The sequence below is a fragment of the Haemaphysalis longicornis genome, unplaced genomic scaffold, assembly GCF_048455015.1.
Source record: "Haemaphysalis longicornis isolate Haplotype H1 unplaced genomic scaffold, Haemaphysalis longicornis Haplotype H1 scaffold_6, whole genome shotgun sequence".
Classification (NCBI taxonomy): Eukaryota; Metazoa; Arthropoda; class Arachnida; order Ixodida; family Ixodidae; genus Haemaphysalis; species Haemaphysalis longicornis.
This window is the reverse complement of record NW_027526407.1, coordinates 199,364,589-199,383,275: the sequence shown is the minus strand read 5'-3', so window position 1 is coordinate 199,383,275 and position 18,687 is coordinate 199,364,589. Positions and strand designations below refer to the sequence as shown.

Here is an 18,687-nt window from a genome sequence, read left to right as displayed (position 1 = left end):
GGAATAATGTTTGGAACAAAAATAGCACTGCTGAAACAATAAGTTAAGACAAACAACATATCGATTGTAACCGTTTGACGTCGGACTTCTTGGAGGGAAACGAACTCTAGTGAACTCAAAGTAATGACAAGCACCGCACCTGCCGGTGCAGGGCTCGCCACTGTTCCATTGTTAGCTTAGCTTGGTCCCTTTCGGCGACAGGCCCTACAGAAAGCGATTTTCAAAGTGCGAGTGCTTGAGCTCTGAGACCGACTGCTCTTTTATGCTCAAGCATGATATAGAAAGAAAGATAACCTAAGATGAAGGTAGATAGTATCTGTTGGACTAAGATGAGGGCGGCGCAAATCACTGGAATTGCGCTGTTTTGTGCCTTATTGTGGATTCAAGCAAGTGGTAAGATATCATGGAGTAATATTTGCAATGAAACTTTATTTCCTGCCACTATTTGTCGGGGGCGCATATCTTTGCTTATTTAAGTGACTTATCTGGGTGAAAGTTCGCAATGAAGCAGGTACAGTTTGGGTTTTTTTTAAAATATTCATCAATTTTTAAAACGACTCTGTGTTCTTACAGAAACTTGCAAGCAATCGTAATTAAGTTTCGAGGTCGATCTTAAAAAGCTAAGAATAAACATGGAATCGCGGATAATCGCCCCGAAAACGTTCTAGAAAACAAGGTTTACCAACAAAAATATTTTCGTTCGTGTTGTTACCAATGGCTGAAACCATCCTCGATCTTTCTGTTTAGTTTTCCGGGCGTCTCATAATTGCATAAGTAGTCATCTCCAATTAGCCAGTAATAACACAGCTTTCATTGCTTCAACGACAACCGATTATGTTAGAACCTCGAATGCGGATATGTTTTACATGGCATTGAAAACGAACTACAAACATTTACGCTGAGCCGTTCGTGTTCAGGGTCGAGTGTTGGTAAGGACTGGCAGCGGATTCATGTATAGAGCTTTGAAGTATAACCAAACGAACCAAAGTTTGCCATCCCGAATCTGTATGCCACTGTTATGACAATTACAGGTAGTTTTCCAGCTTTTGCAATAGAATAAATACCCTGCATGAACAGGGCGTTCTTATTTCAAGACGTTTAAATATATTAGATTCCCTACAGGTAAATTTTTGTTGTCAGTTTAACGTGTCAGTTTCTTTTTTGTTTGAACAAGGCTTTGCACACAATCTTTTTCAGGCTCTCATCTACCTTGTATTTGTTTGAGTACTGGTTAAAGTTTTAACGTTGCCTGTAGTCAACCAGTGTACTCCGGTTTTTTTTCTCAATAAAATAAAGTAGGCTCCGCCCAGGCACCTACATTTGAATGGAACACCCAACAGAAACAATCTAAACCAAACACTCACCGGAAAAAAAGACGTACAAAATGGACATATTTCAGTTTATTCTGGTGTTTTTTTGTTGTTGCAAAAATGTAGAAACGAGTAAATGACTTAGGGCTGGCTTAGCGGGATAAGAAATTGCCACCCACTGTGATCCTTCGTGGACTCTAACTGAAATGAAGTAAACCTGCTGTATAAATCCTTAACTAGTTAGGCCGATTAAAATCTACCGTGGCGGGGACTCTTTTTAAACTTTTATCGATGGTTAAGTGGGAGATCAATATCTGGGTACATTCTAAGTGATAAAATTTTTGCAATGCAACGCCAACTCAATATAAAAATACAAAAGCGTAGCTCCGAAGTGAAACGGTAATTAAACATTCTGCAATTGCCCGCAGGGCTCCATTGCTTTTCAGCGCGAATGACTGTGGTGTTCATACGAGGTTTTAAGCACACCTCATTGTTTTAATCTGCGCCTTCGTGGTATTGTATAGTCGGTAAATGTGGGCAGCCGCATGTCATACCAACACAGGATTGGTTTCTTTGTGGGCGACTCCTATGAAGCTGAGTCAGCTAGTGCTCTTTCTTCAAACAAAAATGAAACGTTAAAGTTTGCCTACTTTTCTCGCATACAAACCGTGATTTCGGCAATACATCAGAAGGGCTGAGACCAACAGGGCCCGCTCTCGTGAACACCAAGAGATGTAGGGTAATTTTGGTACTTCGTCGTTTGTTTTGTTGACTTGTTTTGTGTAGTCTTGACGCAATAAAGCTATCTTTCAATAAGGAATACATATCCCCCGCGTAACAACAAAGAATTGACGTTTCGAGCAGAGAGCTTCAGGCTAGACCAGTTGTAATCCCCATGATTTCAGAACACTGCAACGTTTTCTGTTGTGCCAATGCTACAAGGGGGGCTTTTTGAATGCTGAGTAAATATTCAGAGTTTGCAATTAGGGTTAATTGTTGCATTTAGGTACTCGAATAACCTTGCATTCAATAACAGCCAGTGAGGTAGCTGGCGATTCGTGGGGACCGTTGTCCGGAAGGCGTTTTTTCTGGCACATTTGAAAAGGCAAGCGACTCATAAGCTTTCATTTGAGGATACACTGTCTTCGTGAAACTATTGTCTTTTTTTAAAAGGATTATTTAATTTCTGTGCAAATTTTTTGGACGTTGTTATTGTCTTTCACCTGGTAAGTGTGCTCGTTTCTCTAAGGACACACACCAAGGATATTTCCCGGCCGGAGAAACAATACCCATGACCTTGATAGGGTCTGTGCACTGTGATCACTGGCATAGGTTCATGTGCGAAAGCCTCCTTCCCACCGCAGGTGCAGCTGTCTTAAAAATATCGAAGAAGTTACAAACCAGGTAGAAAAGCATGCACCCATGGCTGAGAAATTGGCTGACGAATAGTACACAGCTGCCCACGGGTGATGGACAATGTACAGAATGACCCGGTGCTAAATTGAACGGACTAGAGTAAAAAAATGATCACAATGACGCCATAAATCAAGCGAAGTTGCTGCGAGGAAAATGAGCAACTGGGCCAAAAACAGGGAAAATCTGGCCCTAGGTGGCGTGCCGATCATGGTCTTCCGGAATGACAGGCGAGCCCTAAACCACTGGACCACCCCAACTCGATGATTCTTGCTGACTAAAAGTTGACGTATGCACTAAATTTGCCGAATTTGACTCAAAAATTCATATTACTGATATGCACAGGGGCCTTCATAAGTATTTAGAAAAGGATTTGTGTATATCCCAAAATATTTGACTTACTGGCATTATCACAGCAATTGCCGGTTTACAGGAAGGTCTTTCTGTTACGGAGGACTCGTTTAAACGTACGCCAAAGCAGCCGGGCAGTTTCTGGAAGAAGAAGTTAGTGTAAATTTAGGAGAAGGCGTTCCAATTACTTTTAAAAGAACCTGTACGTCATCGCACAAAAAATAATAAGGCACACAATTGCACTGGCAGCAAGATAGTCAATTTGCATATCAGGATTCCGCTATGACTAAAAGAAGATGATTGATCAGGCCTCTCAGTCATACTAACGATGAGACAATAAAAATTACACAGAAGATAAGACTGCTGTGAATATTGAGAGGATGCCGTCCGAATGCTTGACAGGAGCCGTGGAACCAGATATAGACAGTGCGGTGCCACGGCAACCCACCTGCGCATGACATGAGCGTGCTTGTTTCGACACCATACCTGTTATTCAAATTTCGTTTATAAAGTTTACCCTGTCATGAAGACGAACAGTTCTACCGAAGTGTGGGCATCTGAGAAGGAAGAGGCTGCGAACGCAATATAGACATAACAGTACTGTTACCCGCCGCGGTGGTTCAGTGGCTATGGCGTTGTGCTGCTTAGCCTTGGGACGCGGTTTCGATTCTTGGCCATGGCGGCCGCTTTTCTGATGAAGGCGAGAAATGAAAACGCGCGTGTTCGAGATTTCGGCGCACGTTAACTATCGGCAGGTGGGCAAAATTATTCCGGAGTCCCAACTACGGCGCGCTTCATCACCTGTGTATCATCGGCGAGTTAAACCGTACATTCAATCAATCAATCAATCAATCAATCAATCAATCAATCAATCAATCAATCAATCAATCAATCAATCAATCAATCAATCAATCAATCAATCAATCAATCAATCAATCAATCAATCAATCAATCAATAACCATACTGTTGTTTAAACTCATCGTGAACTCGTCCTGAGAAAGAGGAGGGTTACATATATGGGGCCAAGAACTCCCACATGCACAGCAAATTTAAAACCTGGTCGCCCGGGGTGATGCGATGCTGAACAGCAGCGGGAATGGTGGAAATTCGCGGAGAGAGCGAAACCAGCTGCCAACTCAGCACCAAAAGCTGCCAAATTGTCCACCACTAAGATAGCAGGATGTGCAGCACCGGAGATGGTGATAAGAAGGAACACGGAAGTGTGACAGAATATAAGGTGAAGCTACGGCAATGGATTGCGAACAGCTATCTTAGTAGCAGCTGGAAAAAAAAATTGTATTGTAATTGCGCTTCCCCAAGAAATCGTGCTCAAGCAGGCAAATAAAACATGGCACGAGCACATCCCCAATAAAACATTGTTGCGTGTGCAATACCAACTTACCTGGGCGGAAATTCAACTAGAATGAACTCCCGTTAAGGCGAACTCAAAAGGACTGAAAATCCGGTCCTAATATCAGAAATTCTTGTTAAGCGGATGTTTTTTGCATTGTTCACGTTACACAAGAGCAAGAGTGGTGTTCGTTCTAACCGTGAAATTCATCTCAACCGTGTTCGTTGGGATATAGTGCTTTCCCAAGCACTATATCCCAAGTGGTTAGGCGCCGTAGACTTTTTAATAGTGTCGGTTATGTTCCTGAGACAAAAATAAACTAGCATTTTGGTGCTTGATTTGAAATTATGAGAATTGCTTGGGTTTAGGTGAGTTCGTTCATGTAGACTCGAAAATTCCGCTTGAACGAAAACCACAGGACTGAGGAAGGAAGCGCTGCTGAGCACGAGGTCGCGGGTTCGATTCCCGGCCGCGGCGGCCGCTGTTCTGATGGTGGCGAAAAGCAAAAACACCCTTGTTTCCGAGAGGTCGGCGCAGATTAAAGATCCTAAAGTGGTCAAAATTAATCCGGAGCCCTCCACTACCGGGCGCCTCAGCGCCTGCGTTGAGTCGGCGCGTTAATCCGTACAATCAATCAAATCAACTTAGGAAGGAAACACGGAGACAATGCTGACTATCAACTGAGTTTACTAATAAAAAAAGGAACATCTATACCTGAAACATTGCACAACCTTTGCACCGCGCGCCACTCTTTTTTTTTCTGGGATTTGTTAACACTATAATCGCTAAGAAGGTCCAGTTCTTTCCTTGTCAGTGTACGGAAGCTCTGCTTATGCACGTGTCACCTTCCTTGCTGATGGCCTTTGCTTCGACGACCTTACGTGCGAGGAGATTGGGTTTCTTCCGAATCACATCGACCTCATCAATGTGCGCGGTGCATTTCGGGCAAGTGCGGCAGTGGAATGATAGGTGCCCGGATGAGGTTGTCTTGAGTGAGGCGGCGTGTTCTCATGCCCTGTCATTAATGCACCTTCCGGTTTGTCCTACGCATACTTTTCTGCGTGGTAATGAGATGCTGTATACGGCTTCAGTGTGGCATTCGGCGTATGTTTTTTGATGATTGTTGGGGCATGTCTCCTGTTTGCTTCGTTATTTATGCGTCAGCACATTTGATACGCCTTGTTGTGGGCACTAACGACAATGAACACACCTTGCCTGGCTGCAGATTTTTTTGGGTTGTGGGCGAAGCCATTCCCATAGGGAACTACCGCCGTATTCCCTTTTGTGGCTGCACGTCTTGTCCTCTCTCGTTCCTTCCTTTCACACGCTGTGGCAGGCTTTCGCTCGCTACCACCAGCATGTTTTTCGTGTAGCTGCCGGTTGAAGCTCGTTGTCATCTGATGCTCGCAGGACGTCTGAATGGCCTTTGAGCGACCGTTTCACCTTCAGCGACCATTTTAGTGCTTTAGGGGAGTGCTTACAAAACTTCTCCTACAGAACGAAACGTGTAACTCATTGAAATCAGTGCAACCAAGGGCCAGCAACACAGTTATGGATTGTTAATTACGAGAAATTGGAAGAATGGGGCGTGGCAGTTAGGGATTTGTTCTGTGTTGTTTTTATACTTAAGGAGATTTTTTGTAGTTCAATTATGCGTAAAACTCAGTGGTTAGACGCTTTGGATAGGCCAGTGTCTTGTGGCATTGTGAAATACATGGAATTCTCAGAATTACAAATAACAAACCATTTATTCTACTTTCGCCAAAAAATCCTTCAGTCGTGCTAAAATATTCAACAGGATGCTCACCAATTAATAGCAGAGAACGGGCTATTATTAGTACTTTTAGTGGAATCCATTCGTCTGTATTCTACACAGTGACAATAGGAATCAACTGAAAGAATATCAATCAATAGGAACAAGTCACCCTACCATTTAGCCCTGGCAGGGAAAATTGGTATTCGAAGTGTTTTCAACTACTCCTAAAGCTTGGAATGCAAAAAGAGAGGTTCATTGGCCAAAGTAGGAAGGTATGATAACCTGTTCATCTTGTGTTAAAGTATGGTTCGCCCCAATTAGTCAGAGAATATGTCCCCTACCTGCATGACAACGTTTTTTCTCCATTAATCATGCAGTCCCCGCACTGAAACTGTTGAGCAATATATTTTTTTTAAAGGCAAGCGCTTCTATTCATCTACGTATGTGTTTTGTTCATCTATTTATACAGAATGGTTCGCACGTTCTTGGCAGGTACAGAAAGTTGAAAGCAGAGCATACAACAGAACGCAAATATATGAAACTATTCATGAACGAAATATTTTATTGCAGGTGTTTAAACCATGCTACTCTCAATATGTCTGCATAAGAAATCTGCAGACATTAATAGAATTGTCCACTAATGCGTAGCGTTCTTGTCCGCTTGTCTAAAGTATGAGATCTTTACTGCCAAACATGGCTAAGGTTAGTGAACCACGTTGGACTACTGCATTCTTTTTAAATTTTATTTTGTTTCTTTTCGCCAATGACATGACGAAGTGCCTTGACATCGCTAATTGTGTTTTTTTGGAGATGCACGGCGTGCTGCAGTATTGATTTGTTTGCGGTTTTTTATTCGTGTTTGCAATGTTCTTTTGCGATGTTTTTTGTTTAGTCTTCGGTTCTTTAGAGATATTTATAGTATGGGTATTCGTGATTTTGTCCGAAAAGTTTTGTGAAAAGTTCATTTTTTATTTTTTCTAATTTTTTGGTTTTTCAAAATTCTATTCGACCAATTTAGGGGAGTGCTTGCAAAACTTTACGCTATTATAACGACTATTATAATAGCGTAAAGTTTACGCTATTATAACGACTAATTGTCTTAGTTCTGACAAATTTGAATTTCTGTGGAACTTCAGAGCAACTAAGGCGGTAAGTTGGGCGAGTTGGTTACTAACCGAGGAAATCATCGTACTAGCAAACATTAAACATTTGCCTCGGTTTAATGCTCGCTAGTACGATGATTTCCTTTGAAATTCAGGGCCTACCCCGTCCTGTCTGCGGGGGTACTCGACAAAGAAGTTTACGCATTAGGAAGTATTGGAGGTTTTTGTTGATAATGCGAAGGCGTAGTATATCTGAAGGCACTCTCCCAGCTCAAAAGTAGCCTCCGGGGATAGAAATGGGGCCAGAGCTATACTACTGAATATATGCCGCACCTGGAGAGAGAAAACCTCTGGTTGCCGTGATGGATATATCACCGACCCAGCGGATTTCCATGAAAGCACTTTCTCTACCGAAAAATACATCCCCAAACCTACGCATCAAATTCTCTCGAGAAACTCTCCTCAACTACGAAAACACAGCATAAGCGACGCCAGGAAGCTCGAAAGACGAATGCAACAATTGTCGTAGTGGAATACCGTGGCAATCGACATGACGTCGATGCCCACTTACACACAGGAACAAAAACGTCGAAATCCTCTTAGCGATATCTGTCTAGCGGAACTATCAAATAATGCATATACATCTTTACACACGCTCAAACTTGGCTGCAGGCGTAATGAATACAACCTTGAGAGTTTTTAAATTCACGTTGCTGAAAGTTTACATGTCGTCGACACCCGGTCGAAAGGGCCTGCAAGGGAACGACGCAGCTGACGAAGATCCGCGAAAACTCGCAAACCATGCTCTCTTTTGCAGCGACTGCCACACTTCCACATCGAGAAATATTGAGAACGTCTTGCCATCCTACGCCCACGATCACCATTCTTCCCCGCACCACACCTTAACGCCGAAGAATCGCACACCCTGCACGGGTTACAAACTAGCACATATATCGAGAAGCCTAGGTGAGCGATTATGTAAAGTAGAAAACGTGCGACATTAACCTTAAAATATGCTAATACGGAGGAGTAGTCCATTTCTTTACACAAGCCAGTCATATTGAGGGATATGCTCTGGGATGAGAAATTCCAGCATTGCACACTTACATCGGCACATATTGGGCTGTCCTGACCTGCTTGCCACCTCAAGACCAGTATCAGCTGATCCTGTGGCCCTCGACTTCTAGTCCCACCCTTAGAGTATACCTTGTCTTTACCCCCTTTTCTCAAACTTACAATAAATCATACTCAATAAAGCTCTCGATCTCCTACCCCTTTCTCTCTCGGTCTTATTCTCTCTCTCTTTCCACGTGTGTGTGTTATAAAAAAATGTTCCGTCGGACCACGGCGCTGAAGAATAAACACTTTGAAACACTAACACTATCCCCTTCTTGCTCAAACTGTCCAACCCACACAGCCACAGCTTTCCACGCCCACATCACAATCCACAAAAGAGTAAATGGCCTTTGCCTTCCCTGTTCCGCCGCGACTTAAATCTTTGCAGCTACTCTAGCTCTCGTCTGTGATTTGCAGTTCCTGGAAAGCATGAATGGTAAATGCATGAACTCAACTAAAAAAGTTATCCCTCCAGACCGACGTAACGCTATCGCGCCCTACATATCAAGACCTGGAACTTTTAAATGCAGAGCATTTCTTAGACTCGCCTCTTCCTGCGTCGGACGGCGTCCACAGCTCCGCGTCCGCAGCCGGTGCGCTCTCCTCTCCCCTCCTCTCTCTCAACGGCAGTTGGTGGGCGCATGCGTCGTAGTCAGCCCCGGTCTCGGCGTAACAGGTGCGTGATAGCAGCGCTGTGGGTCGTGGAAGGGCGCGCGCTGCTTGCGCATGCGCGCTCTCCCCCCCGTACTGCTCTCCCTCTACTGCGCGCGCTGCAAATATAAAGCGGCTAGCGGTCGCTCGTGCTTCAGTCACTGCGTTGCTCCTTCCTTCCTTGGTTGACGCTGGCTCCCACGTTTACTCGTGTCTGGTACCCCAGCATCACGGAAGAAGCGATGGAAGCAACACTGCCTTCAACCAGTACTGAGGCCCCAATGCTCTGCATTTACTCGTGTTCCCCTCGCGGGAAGGCGCGGGAATTTTTTTCTTAGAATTCAGGTAAAACCATAAATTCGGGGGTCAGGACGTCACGAAGTTAGTTTTTAATGATACGCTAGCATTTGTGTGCCTGGCTTCCCTAATCAGATGTTTTAGGGTGATGAAATGTTTCTGGAATAAACACGCAAGGCAATGCAAATTACATTTATTTTGCGGCGTTCTCAGTGGACAGATCTTACGCTGTACATTGAAAGGGTATTTTTCTAATTCGTTTTAATTTTTGGGGGCCAGACATTCATGAGCAGCGTGGCACATACGTTTAAGAAATTTCCGAAGGTCATCCGGTAGCACGGAACGCTCGGAAAAGTAGCTGGTGAAATGGGAATGAGCTAAATCCAGGGAATCTATGCTACTGACATCTTCCGCGTTCATCCAATCGCAAACTCATGCAATCTCTTTTTTGTGCCCGATGTTTTATTCAAGACTAGAGAGCACTTGGGTGTGCTGTGGCCCGACATACGTTGAATAATTACCCACTCAATTTTTGTGTTACAAAAGGTATCGCTTGTGAACGTTAAATCGAGAATTGTTGGACCTCTTGGTCCTCCAGCTGCGGCGCGATGCTGAGGAAGGGCAGCGACACGTCTTAAGAGGATGAGGCTTTAACTGAATAGTAGAAAACGTGGCGCGAGCCGATGCAGCCACGAAACCATGTGACAGCTCGTGAAGAGCATGATGAAAACGATGATGATCAGCGTCGTCTGTTATAAGTGGGGAAGACGAGGAAGTCAGAGCAAAAATGCTCTGTGAGTAAAGCGTGACTCGTGTTGTTACAAAAATGATTTATTTTAAGTTGAAATACACGCCGTGACGAACGGAGCACGTCAAAGGGCATTGAATAAAATAAAATAAATGACGTTTCAGAATTTGCGGCCGCCCATGCCACTCTAGTCAAATTAAGTTCTCACGCTGATAGTGTATTAGGACAGTTAATTCTTGAATTTGGTAGTCGGTATAGGGCGCCCACTTGAAGTGAAGGAGGCTTAAGCTCAATTTTGCACCTAAGTGCAGTTCCGCCAATTATATCACTTGGAGCGGCGGTGAGTATATGGTTTTTTACCAAATTGCTACGCGACACACCCTAGAGCCTCGGTCTTTGCGTAATATTGTGCTCAGGTTAAAAAAAAACGATTGAATTAGCAATACAAAAAAGGCCACTTTTCTATTACTTTGCCTAAAATAGTAAAGCTTTAAGATCGGTTATCCTATTTACGAGGCTTTTAATTACACTGATTTTGATTATAAGGTTTAACGCTCTGGAGCTACACAGGCGATGAGGCGTGCCGTCGTGTGAAGGGCTGGGGAATAATTTTGACCACCTGGGGTTGTTTAGCGTGCGCCGAAACCTTGAACACACCGCCGTTCTCGCTTTTTACCTTCATCAGAAAAGCGGCCGCCGCTGCAGAAAATCAAACCCGCGTCTTTCGGCTCACCAGAACGACGCCTTAGCCACTGATGAACCGCGGCGGATGCTGTTTGCATAATTATTGACGATCACCAGGTACAATGAAGTCATGCATTGAATTAATGGCTGGTCTGTTTGCTCGCGATATGTTGCCGTTGTTTGCTTAAGAGAACCTTGTATTGAATTTCATCGTTTCAAATGAAAGATTAAGTATTAACCTTCATTTCGTAATAAATCAAGATTACCTTTTATTGTCTTTCACGGGTAGGTTCGCAAGTGCTCCGAAGTTTTTTTTCCTACGTTGGGAATCTTTGAAAAATTGTTCACGCACCCAAATCCACCCTTTGACTTGTGGGCAGTTTTGTATTATTTTTACTTTATATCTCAAATAAATCAGATTTAAGAAGACTGGATGTATTTTTTATTTTTATTCCACACACAGCGTGATCTTTAAATTCCGCAAGGATAAAGGCCAGTTGATCGCCCAACATACAGGGGGCTTCGTTGAATAGGCTATCGTCAGTTTCGTTCTCGTGATCCGGTAGACCTTAGATAATTACGTCTGAGCGTTGACTTTGGTTTTTAAGATTGCCATTTTGGCGTGCGAGGTTGTTTCTGCTGCTTTCAAGGTGCGATATTTGGTGGCAAGGTGTTACAATTTGTTGCTCAGTTAGGTTGACTTATCTAGCTTATAAGAATGGCCACGAATGATTCCTTAGAAAATTTGTTGTTGATCTTAACGCTCTTTCAAACAGGTGTGATTGTGCCGCCTTCTGCCAATAATTCAATCATGGTCGAACCAGGACTGTTTTCTACATCGGCTTCCAAGATCAACCAGCCATTTTTTCACGGAACAGCTTATGCACAAAACGAAGGCAATATATGCGGTGGGCACGGCAGAACTAAAAGGAATAGGTCACTATGGTAGCATTTTCCAGAGCGCTTTCTCCCCTGTAGCAGAGAGACGAGAAATAGTTTGGGCACATGTCCCTAGCGGTTACGCCGAGGCAAGTGCTTCTACTGAACTTGCGGTCTTATTTATGCGGGTAAAGGTTAGGTTAGGTTAGGTTAGGTTGATGCATCTGAGGTTGGTGAACGTTGGGGGAATACTTCGAGAAGCTGTGCAGGTGGCAAGAATATCACGGGTTACCAGAGATGTAACAGCATTGCTCAGTTTACACGGTCGATAAAGTCACAGTACATCGTTGCGAGGATGAGCGCCTTCGGGGGATCCACAACAACCCACCAGGCATCCAAAAAAGGGCTGTAGCGGGAACACAAAACGGTGTGAACACCACATCTTCGTCGCGGTGCTGCCGGGATTAATTAGTCACATCCCGGAAGTATATGATGCATGATTTTGCAAGCAAGGCCATGGTACCCTTATATAAACTACGCGCCGTGGATATTACAACGAGCCAAAGAGACAAAACGACCAAAGTAATGATGGAGGCCGTCCACACGAGGAGGTTCGGCGATCGGTGTGTTAGCTCCCATCCATTTTAAAGTTAAGCTTTCTATTCTTACTGGTGCCGTCAATCGTAACCCCAAAATATACTGCCAACTTACACAATGAGTTTCACAAAGGCACATCACGCACCTAAAAACTCTACACGTGGACGCTGTATAATACGTGTACCTCGCGTTAGAAAGCCGACGTCTATCCGATTGCACCATTTCTACAAGGTGGAAGCAGTTTAGATTTCAAACTTTGACTTTGATTCAGGCTCTGAGGTGAAAGCTTTTCGATTTAATCATTTTTCTCTAAGAAAGGGGTTTTGTTTTTGTACAAAAAGGATTACGCCTATTTCATTCACACGCTGGCTAAGTACTGTCGACATTTTGCATTTTATTGACGCGATTGTTGTTCATGGCTTTTGTTTTCCACAGATTTCGCTGCATCCCTTTCTTCCTCCGCCCATGTTACTTGAGAATTTTTTCCACTTTGGAAAAAAAGCAATTTCATGTCGTCATTTTCGGTGACAGTGAACATAGCTTGACAACATGGACAACATATAAATTTCCTTTTTTCGATGCACTCAGAGTTGCTAGTTAGCGCACTGTTGTCTGTCTCTTTCTTAATGCGGTTTTTTATGAAGATGAATTGATACCAGCTAGCTCAACCTTGTTCTCTGTTGGAACTGCGAAACGTTCAACATTTGTAGAAGATTTTAGCTTTGCTACCTTGCATCACCTTAAAACACTCAATTATGCCACTTATAAGATCAAATTTGCCTACGTCAGGTACCCCATCACAGTTATTTTATTTAACTCCTTTTTTCTCCTTTCGCGGTTTGAAAAAACCATTGTTGTAGCCATAAATCTGTAACGTCATGACCAGCTTCGCATCCTCCCTTACCACTAATTTAAATTAGTGACCTTCTTTGCGTTTGTGCATTTTGTTAGCACGGGAACATACCACCATGAAGGTACTTTTAATAACCAGTGGAACTTTACAATAAAGAATCGTTAAAACAAAGGAAGCCAAAATTACCACTGTCTCTAACATTCACACCTTCTCACAATTCCGAAAAAAATTACAAAACGTGCGAACGTAAAAATGTCCTTGTCGGCCTCTAATGAGTTACCAAAACTTTCAAACAAAAAGAATGAGGTCCAAGTCAACAATCATAAGCGGGATAAAAAATCTGCCGTTGTTTGTCGCTTGCTGAGAAGGCGTAGTACATTGAGCAGCGTTATGTGGGAAAAGATGAGAGAGACACGCTGGACGATGTGTTAATGATCAAATTGCACAACCATCACCTAAAGTTGTAAAAGTGAAATTACGGACCACTTGGCATACAATTCAGAAATTGTGGCTGCTACCCGGACTTTCCTAAATGCTCCTTCATTCACAAAGGTAACGACCAACTGACAGGGGGAATAGGTGGAGCCTACGAGATTAGTTACCACAAAGACACATCTGTCACTACACCTCTTGTGCTTTAATTAGATCAAGGTATTGCGTATTTAGATGGTACCAGTGAACACCTTACGTAAGAAGTAGTAGCATTTCGAAATGTTATGCGTTTCTATACTTATCGCTTTCCCTTTTTTTACGCAACTGAACACCGCCTATATGAATCTTAGCACAAAAAACCCCATTTGTTATTCAGTGCTGGGGCGTGTTCACGTTTTGCCTGTGTCTTTTCTGATATTTCAAAATTGAGTATAAGAGCTGTAAACCCAGAAACAACGTTTTTGCTTCCACAGAGTCTTTGGCTCAAGCCATTATTGTGCCTTCGTAGTATATCAAAGTTCCTCCACTCACTAAACAAATAAAATCAACCAGAAAAGCAGAGGTATTGGTTTGTAAAATTGGTACAAAGATATTTAATCCACCTGTTACCTTTTTTGTGCCAAAAAAAAGGAGAAAAGATTGAGTCGCTGATTAATTTTTTACCACTACACATTGTTGTAGAAATGTGGCATTTGGCTTTTTTATAGGTAAAAGGTTTGTATGTCTGGCTCAAAGGTAATGTAGATGAATAAAAATTATTTTACTCTAGAAGCGTATACATAGCAAAAATATGGTTGCAAAGAACGGCTTTTCCAGGCGTTGAAAGTAGCCATAAAAAGAATATTACTGTCGCCTCTCACGGTGGATGGACATATTGTTGTTGCGCAAGGTGCCGCTAGGCGGCCGAAAGGAAGTGTGGCAAAATCCCACAGGTACCACGCTCCATAGGAAAGGAGCGCGTTCGTGCAAACCTATTTATCTCTGTGTTTGGTTTTAGTGCGCTTCTATGCGTTGCAAATTGCGTCATACTGGGCTGCTATAAACATTTGTCTCTTAGTGAGTACGAAGAGTTCCTTAAGCACTTTGTCAATAAATGTACGCAAGAAGACGCGCGGGTGCAAATTTTTGTTTGTTTCTTACTAGGCAAGAAAAGTCCAAGACTCGCCGGGTGTGATATCCAACCTACGATGGAAAACTGTACAATTATAAGGCGGAAGTTTAGCTTCAAAAGTGACTCCGGGAGGTGTGAGGAAAATTTTGTCTGCAACGACCACCCCAACGGTTTTGAGTCACAGCAAGAGTGTGACAATGCTTGCCCACCAAGTGAGTAAAATATAAGAAGTATTGTATCACCAGCAAAAAACACTGTTGCCTTTAGAGACTGCTCATATTAGCTGCTGTTTTTACTAGCATTCTTTGAACTCATACCACAGGATTTTACTTTAGGAGTGATCTGCACCAAGCTTCTCCTGCGATGGCTACAGTTGAGTAGGCAAAAGGTTGAGGAATGCGTGGCTAGAACTGCGAAACTCAAAGCCCAGACAAAATATGAAACGCTAAAATTCCATTATAAATTGAATGCTAAAAAATGTGCTGGTTTTGTTGTCGAATAAAACTAGATATCTAAAAAATCCTTACTTGTGCAATTAACCACATCTATCTAGATTAAACATTAAATAACGAAACGTGGTTAACCTGTGGTCAATTAGAAAGGGGTCTTGAAGACAAAACGCAAGTTTTGTTTATTCAAAATATCGCCTCGTTAAAATCATACTGACACCACTTTTAACGTAAACTTCGCTGAAACAAGCTATATAATTAGGAAAAAAAGGAATGATCACCGCCCGCACTAGCTCACTTCCCGCAACAGAATCTATGGTGTCATACCAGCCAGCTCTGCGATTGGCGGAGGCCGGCAAGAGCAAACGCAAATTAGGGAGGACTTAAACGCTTTCCCAACGAGCTATTTGCGCTTATATTTAGGGCGCATTCTTTTCCAAGCAGTAAGAATGGTGGGACAAACAGTGGAAGTTACGAAAGCACACGTAAACATAGAAATGCTGATGCGTACTGCTGTTAGTACTGCGCGCACTATGCTTGGTTTAGCTGCACAGGTCTGCGGGGTTTGCTGTCGTCTCAGACGATACTGGGCGATTGACGCAAGTGATTGTCGCAAGCGATTGTCTTACGTGACCATATTTGTCAAGCGCGCACCCGAACAAAAATAAAACAGGTGTAGACACGGTCAAAAGCAAACCAGAGGCCGAAAACGGCTTACCGCTGTATGGTGGCGCCATCTAGTTTCACTAACGGTAAACCAGGCTTTGCAATCGGCGGCAGAGTGGTCTGTTACTGTGATGTCATTGCGGACCATGAATACACAATAATTGCTGGAAAATCAACATTTTAATTTAAATTGAGTAACTTCTTAGGTAATAAAGCATCGTTTGCACCCTGACAAGCACTGGGGGCACTATAAAACACGAAATTTTCAAATAAAGCACACTTGTATATGTCTAAATGACCCCTTTAAGGCCAGAAAATATTTTCCTGCGAAACAGCAAAAATTCCTTCAACCTATTGAAAGGAAAAATTGAAGTAGAGAGCTTGATTAACTAGGGTTCCTATTTTTTGATACAGGATATCTGGTTCGAAAGAAATCCGTATTTCATGAAAATAACGTTCTTGGCTACTCTAAGCAGTTTTCGGCTACTTGCTACCTGTAAAACTAGTGTTCTGAGTTATAACGGTATATTGATTCTATATAAGAAAAAAAGAGGTTAGACAGTGGGCGATGGTAGTGGAACTATATCAGAAAAATTGGTAAAATGTATGCTTTGAACGCGAGCGCGTCAGAGAAGCTAAAGAACGCAACTACTATCCAAGCAATAGTAATCGAATATAGGTGGCCTTTCTGCGACATTCGCGTAAAGCTTGGGCGCGAACAGATGGGTTGTTTGCTCAGAATTTTTTAAAGACGCTGATTTCCCGATGTACCGCCTTGCCAATATATTTAAATGTATGTATATATGTATGTATGTATGTATGTATGTATGTATGTATGTATGTATGTATGTATGTATGTATGTATGTATGTATGTATGTATGTATGTATGTATGTATGTATGTATGTATGTATGTATGTATGTATGAATGTATGTATGCATGCATGTATGTATGTATGTATGTATGTATGTATGTATGCATGCATGCATGTATGTATGTATGTATATATGTATGTATGTATGTATGTCTGTATGTATGTATGTATGTATGTATGTATGTATGTATGTATGCATGCATGCATGCATGTATGTATGTATGTATGTATGTATGTAGAATGTATGTATGTATGTATGTATGTATGTATGTATGTATGTATGTATGTATGTATGTATGTATGTATGTATGTATGTATGTGCGCGTGTGTGTCAACTTTGTTGCGATATTTGGGAAAATTCTATTGCAATATTAAAATGTTTATTTCCAGCAACCGCACCTCATCCAATCCCGCCAAGAAGAGGCTGCAAGTACTGGTTCATTAATGGAGGCGGCTGCGGAAGAAGATTAACTAAAACGTACTGGAATGGAAGAAGAGTGTGCTATGTCGTATTTTTCTTTGACTGCAATTTTCGGGATCCAACTTTATACGGCTATGACGAATGCGTGCAAGAGTGCGCTGGTAGGTACCGCGGTAATTTTTATTACCTCAATCCGCCGCCGCGAATGCACGTTTTGTGATTAAATTGATGAATTGTTTTATATCTAACTGTTAGTAAAGCATGAAGTATAACTCAGAATAAAAACAATAAAACTGTAATAATAAAAGCTGACAAAAAACCGTTACGGCAGTTAAAAGCTAAAAGTCCAGCCTTCAGCGAAGCACTTTAAGCATTATACGCGCCGCTTTAGGCAAACAGTTTTTTTAACTTCTGAGAGGGCAGCCTCACAAGATATCTCTCATTCGGCTTTAAAAGGAAGGGCAAATATTCTTTGGGAAAACGCGTTACTTTTTTGATAATTTGTATTAACGTTAAAGGGAAATATTGGTATAAGTGTGAGAATATTTTACTTTCACGGCGTCAATAATATTTTTTTTTTTACTTTTCAGAAATTCCAAAGTGGCGCTGGCGAACATAACAGGTCTCTTTCGAAATAAAACCGTATACGCACTTCCAACGTTTTGTGTTTTCTATTTGAGCTGCCTTTTTCAGTTCATTGTTGTGTAAGAGTAACATAAAAGGTGGCACTAAATAATTATAGTCTTTATATTTTGCTCTGATGAGACTCGTATATCTGAAGAACACTGAAAACAAACTAGATGTAGCGGTAGTCTTTCTAAAGATGAGTTTCACATGTATTTATTGCAATAAGTCTGGTTTCATCCGTGGTGAACGTCCGAATGTGCGAAGAAAATAGGACCTTGGTCACTGCTATTTCTTCTACCACCCGAGGCAGCCATTGACGTTGCTTTCAAAAGCACTCAAGAAGGGCTGCGACTACCGATTCGAATGAGTATTTCTAATTATTAGCCAAAAACAACTGTCGCATCCGTTCTTATAAACATCGGTCATATGGAGAGGCCATGATGTACGAATAGCAAAAACCAGACTTACATTCCACCCGAACCCGGAGAGCTTGGAGCTGAGGTTTCGCTTTTAAAGATCTATGGGCATGCACTCTACTCAGGATCTGAAAAGAATGTGCATTTGCTCTGCGAAGTTCACAGTTACGTCACTTACATTTTTAAGATTACGGGGTAGTAAATATGCGTAAGGCACAGGGAGAAGTACACAAAGAAAACTTTATATATATTTCTGCTAATTGTGATGCTTACGGAGCGACTGCAATCAAAATAATGAAGTATGCAATGCCGGATAATAAAAAGAAAGAAGACGTACAAATATTTAAAACACGCATGAGGCAAAATGGATAAATTATAGTAATGTAGCATGTAAGAAAACTATAGCGTTTTAAGAAAAAACGAAATTTCTTCAAACAAGTGTCAGGCGGAAGCAATGAATTTAGGAAATGCGGTGACAAATTCCTCATTTGATCTCCTAAACAAGGTAATGTAGAAATATCCTGCTCACACTGTTCTTGATTCCGTTCGCCCCGCCGCTGTAATGGGAATAGGGACAGACC

The 18,687-nt window shown here is 42.2% G+C and overlaps 1 long non-coding RNA gene across 1 annotated transcript; it reads left to right on the top strand.

Moving 5' to 3' along the window:
• The first annotated feature begins 201 nt into the window (after window positions 1–201).
• LOC144142154 (uncharacterized) lies at window positions 202–17,721 on the top strand. The gene is made up of 4 exons (XR_013316866.1): window positions 202–393; window positions 14,686–14,865; window positions 17,033–17,224; window positions 17,654–17,721. It is a non-coding gene; the product is annotated as an uncharacterized LOC144142154 (long non-coding RNA).
• Window positions 17,722–18,687: the final 966 nt, after the last annotated feature.